Consider the following 5,598-nt stretch of genomic DNA (forward strand, 5'->3'; position numbering starts at 1 on the left):
GGTTTTGCAATACCAACAGATGGAGATAATCACAAAAAAAAAAAAAAAAAAAAGAACATTAAAAATGGTCATGCAACTCTATTGGACCACTTGTGATAGTTCCAGTTACAACTAGAATTTTTTCTGGAATTTTAGAATTTTTTCTAGAAATATTTTTGAGAGATTCACTTTCATATCTGGCACTTTCTTTCCCACTTGTTTCAGTTAATTTGTTCAGAAAGAACCGTTGTCGTTCTCCATTAAAGTGTGCCTTCTGTAGCCCCCAAATCAAACGAGTAATCAGCATGTTTAACTGTTTTAATATAACGATGGCAATCAGAAACGAATACCTGCTTGGTCCACAAGCTTGTTTGTAGATGTCGAGGTCGTAGAGATTCTAGGTGCCTAGAAAACAGCATCGACCCAGCAATGCTAAAATCATTAATACTGCTTTAGCAAAGTGCTGTTCATGAACCAGCGTCCGTCAGTCAAATTGGATTCACACTTACAAAGTGTCCTCAGGCTTTGCAAATGTTTTCCCTCTGATTGTGACGTCTAATGAATCAACCCATGGTGTTTATCTCAGGGTTATAGCGAAGAAGTGATTGCAATCATCTGAAAAGCTTAAACCTGTGCATTCACAAACAACAAGGTTTCTTTGCCAAAACGTTACGTTTTGAGATGATCTTCTCACAGTGTAATGATGGAAACACTGAGTTTCTTTTCTTTTCTTTTGTATGATGATGCCAAAGAAAAGTAAGTCAGCATATGCTCTGAAGTGGATGTAAACTTTGTCTGGATCTTCTGAAGATCTCAGCCTGCACTGATATCCACTTGTACACTCCTTGACCGCATCATCAATCGAGCATCACGCTCATCAGCGATCACATACGTGAGCTGTCCAGAAATCTTTCGTTTGAGACAAAAGCAACTGATATGTAGCGTACGTGATGCGTGTCAGTGATTGAGGGGTTAGTTCCCCCAAACAAAGACAGTTCTGTATTCAGTCTTGTTGTTCCAAACCTGTTTTGCTGTTCTTTTCCATACAGTGAAAGCGAATGGGTCCAAAAAGGACAAAAAAGTAGTCCATGCGCTACATTCCAAGTTTTCTGGTGTCTTACGATGCTCAGCCCAAATTGAAGTGTTTAATTTACCGAAGTCCTTCCCCAGTCACCGTAGATCTCCAATGTTGCGGCAAATTTGCGAATAGCATCGTAACCAAAGGGATTTTCATCAGAAGACTAGAATACAGCACACAAACCAGTCATTTCGTGTTTCGTGAACAACGCCGCGGTGGATGAACGATGGCTGAATTGCTTCACTCCTTCGCTGGCTTAAATCGCGACGGCCGTCTGCTGTATCCGTACAGACCACAGACAGCGACCTGTACAGATTTCATGTATCTTAGCTGCTTTAATAGGGACTAATCATAGCGCTGGTCATTTGCCGTTCTCTGGTTCAGTATGCACCCAGCGCAGACATGGAATACTGTGCCTTTAGTGACTTAGTTTCAGCCTCCTGCAAGAGTTCAAGCTGCTTTATCATGCTTCGTTGCCGTTCGTGTACCAAAACTATAACATATACTCTACGTAATCTCTGTAAATGTTCAGCTTCTGTGCAATCATTTTCCTCCCACAACGTAAAAGGACAAGAATGACAGAGTAGATCTTGACACTCGTATGTTGTTAGTGAGCCATTCGCTTAAACGACAAAGGGTAACTAGTCTTTGCACTTACTGTTGGCTTTCCCTGGAAGGGTGAATAGCTGGAAATCATCAAGACCATCAAGGGGTGTGCGATATTGATGAAAAACGATATTTTTATATTTTCTGGGATTTTTGTTGATAGTTAGACGAGATGTAGTGTGTTTTTGTGCTGGTACGTTGGCTGGTTTAGGCCCGTCCTGGTTCACAAAGACGTTCATATTCTGTTATTTTGTTAAATTTTCCGTAAATTTTCCATCTCAAGAGGCGTTTAGAAGTATTTACACAGACTGTACAATGCAGCTCAGAGGTGGCCTGAATGCAGTTACACTGCAGTTACAAATGCCTCACACTGTGTCCTAACCAAACGAGCCGTGACAAGATTTTCAGAATGCGAAGTGACAAAATCAATCAAATATCACAGCCAATCAGAAGTGTGTGTGGGCGGGCTTTCTCTGGAAGCGCACTGCACTCCCAACGAAATGGATGTTTATATTAAACCTTTTTAACATTATTAAAAGTACATACTGAGTGACTGATACCATCTTTGTTATGGAATACACGTGTTACATGAACAGTTTTAATGTTCATGTTTGCTTAAATTAAATTTTTTTTTCAAAATCTTGCGTCATTTTTCAAGGTGATGCAAAATGATATTCAGACTCACATTAGACACTTTTAACATTGACTAAAGCACATAATCAGTTCCTGAAAGTATCATTGTCATAGGTTGTATGTTGTTGTTCCAGCTACAACGTCGCAGAAAATAGAAAATTGAATCCGCTGTCGCTGGTTAGGACAAAAACTCAGATTAACATGGAAAATATACCTTTTGTCGCATATCGCAGAATCGCGTTGCATCTGGTCAGGACACAATAAAAATAAAACAATATTTTAAGTATAAAAACTAAAACCACCAGTAGGTGGCGGCAAGTCGTTGAATCATTCCCTCAAACGATTTGTTCAAAAACATGGATTCATTCAGTAACGAAGGGCTCAAAACGGTTTTGCTGTGGCTTTGTTTGAAACTGTTTTCATTGCGTAAAATAGAGCAAAAACAGACAATACGGTGTCTTTTAACTCATTGATTTTACACAGGAATTTTAAATTAAATATCACATTTGCAGGTGTGCTGATATTTGGGAAAACAGCACTTGTGCTCGTGTGATATTGCCAAACTACCATACAAGATAAAAACTTATAAAGAGCATTTTTTTTACCTTAAATCTTGAATTTCGGGTCAATCTGACTGCATTCTGCTAGGCTGCATCATCTAGTTTGTGCCAAGTGAGTGACATAACATCAGCTCTCATATAATTAAAACAATTAGTAAATTATCCTAGAAGACACATATCGCACACCCCTAAGACCCAGCTGTTCTTTCGGATTAAGTGGTTAATCTTGAGCACATCGTGTGGTTCTTGCCTTCTCACTCCATGGAGAAAGAACTGATTATTGAAGAAAAGTCATAATTCATCCACAGAAATAAAGTGAAGCCAATTTGTAGGACCAGTACCCTTTTTTTTTTTTGCATTTGTAAAGATGTCTGGACATATTATTATTAAAATCAGCATGAATAAGATTCATTACAAAAATAACTTCTACTTTTAAGGGTTTCTTTAATGGTTTCTGGTGAAGTATGACCCTCACGAGCTTCACCCGAATATCTTTCAGTGTTGTTGTTCACTTCCAGATGCTCCGTTCAGATGTGGGTCAGTTTACTGATGCGCCGAACTCCTGCAGCGCCTCAGAAACCCGTCGTGAAAGATCTCTCGCTTGTCCAGCAGCAGCTTTTGCTGTCATATCTCTCTCTCTTTCTCTCTCTCTCTCTCTCTCTCTCTCTCTCTTGTCTTGTTTACTATGCAGTGAAATTTTCCCACAAGCCCCTGTGACCGAGCAGTTTTTTCTGTCTTTCACTCTTGAAAGAGTAAACGAGGCGCAGGAGAGGTGAAGCACTTGTAGTCCATTAAGAATCACACGTGTCCAGTAAATCTGTCAACATCTTCCGCTCGACACGGTTAGGATACGATGATATGAATGTTGCAGGAGTTTATCCTTCTATATTCTTTGTTTCAAAGAATGTTGTGCCATTTGTTAATAGCAGAGAAAACTATTGAACATATAATTAGAAAAAAAGAAGAGCTATTTTAAATTATTTTAGGCTTTTTTGCGATATTTATTTTCTTGTATTGGAAATCTTTATAGAAGGAAAAAAAGACAAGTATTTTTCATCAGTGCAAAAACCTATTTTTTCCTTTTTGTACATTTTCCATGTTAAGCAGTCTTTAGAGCAATATAATGTTCATGTGACTGTATGTGCATGCTGTTTGTGATGCCTTAATAACAGCTCCAGTCCCATCATCGCCAGCGCTCGGCTGTGGTCGACCAGTGCAGTCAATAAAGCTGTGCTTTCTGTCTAATGTCTCTGTGCTGTGTGTCGCTACACCACACACACAAAACACAAACATACCCCAGTATAATAGCTTTCAGTAAGTGTTTTAGGGGGAGGATTTTGCAGTGACTCTTTCTCAGTGTTAAATTATTACGCCAGTAGGTGGCGACAAATGTCTGTCTTTATATGGGAGTCATTGAATCATTCATTCAACTGATTCATTCAGGAACAAAGACATACTTGATGGTCTTACGTTAATTGTTATGGCAGTTTTTAAAAACGGCTAATGTTAGAAATGGAATAACTAAGTGAATACCGAAGTGTTAACAATACAGTAAATCAAATAAAACTGACACGATGACTTGCATAAGCGACTGCACAGTCAGCAAATGAGGGTCTAAAACATGCTTGTGTGCCGTTTAGTCCTATATACAGTAAAACTGTTTGAGTTGATTACACAAATGTGATGAATCTTTGGCATAAATGCTAAACCACAAACAAAACAAACACTGGATTTATTTAAAAATGTTTTATCTCTTTACAAAATGTGTTCACATGAAGACATCTACCAGAAACACTGATGTGAACTGCTATGAACATCCCATCAGTAGCTTTATACCCTCTGCATGTGTATCTACTCAAATATACATAAACACACAAATGCAATACAGTATTGTTACAATATTTCCAAAATGCAGTATAGTTTTTTTTGTAGTATTTTTGTTTTGTATGTGTAACATTTCCCATATTCAACGGGAAAACCAGGAAAAACATTTAGTAAGATAAAGGGTTTTCTGTACAAAAATTAAAAATGGCTATTTTATTTTTTTTAAGGGATATACATGGTGGTAAAACAACTCTTCCGTTGGGTTTAAAAATGGGAAATTTTATATAAAATTTAAGGTAGTAAGAATTCTTAAATATTTTAAATGGTATAGCATCTTAATTATCACAAAATTATTAAATGTTATGTTTCTCAAATGCATTTACACTAACGGATAGGAAACTTGGGGTTGCATTTTCATTAAAATATGACAAATATAGCAAAATGCAGTGTGGCTTTGCAAGGTAATAACATGCCCATACCCTACTTCAACATTAAAATGCATTACCAGAAATAGATGGATATTTATAATGTGTTACTGACAAAAAGGGTAACAAAATGGTGATTTAAATGTCTATTTTTCCATAAATGCATTGACACACTTAAAAGGGATTTTTTTTTTCATTACATTTATGTACTTTAGATTTATATGCTTTTGCATGATAATAACATGGAATTTAATTACAGAAAATTTTTTACCTTTTGGAGAGTCATTGTAATGCAATAAAAAAATGTTGCTGTTGGAGCAAATTTACAACATTATTTGGAGGCAAATAACATTTGTAAAAGTCTCCAATTTTTCTCCAGTTTACTGCCGAGATGTTTTAGTAATGTACATCAGATTATTCACTGCACATTGATTATTCAATCTCATTTTGAAAGTGTTGTTTATTTGCTGATTGGAAGAGTTCTTCCAGTTTT

Source organism: Sinocyclocheilus anshuiensis, unplaced genomic scaffold, assembly GCF_001515605.1.
Source record: "Sinocyclocheilus anshuiensis isolate Anshui unplaced genomic scaffold, SAMN03320099.WGS_v1.1 scaffold658, whole genome shotgun sequence".
NCBI lineage: Eukaryota > Metazoa > Chordata > Actinopteri > Cypriniformes > Cyprinidae > Sinocyclocheilus > Sinocyclocheilus anshuiensis.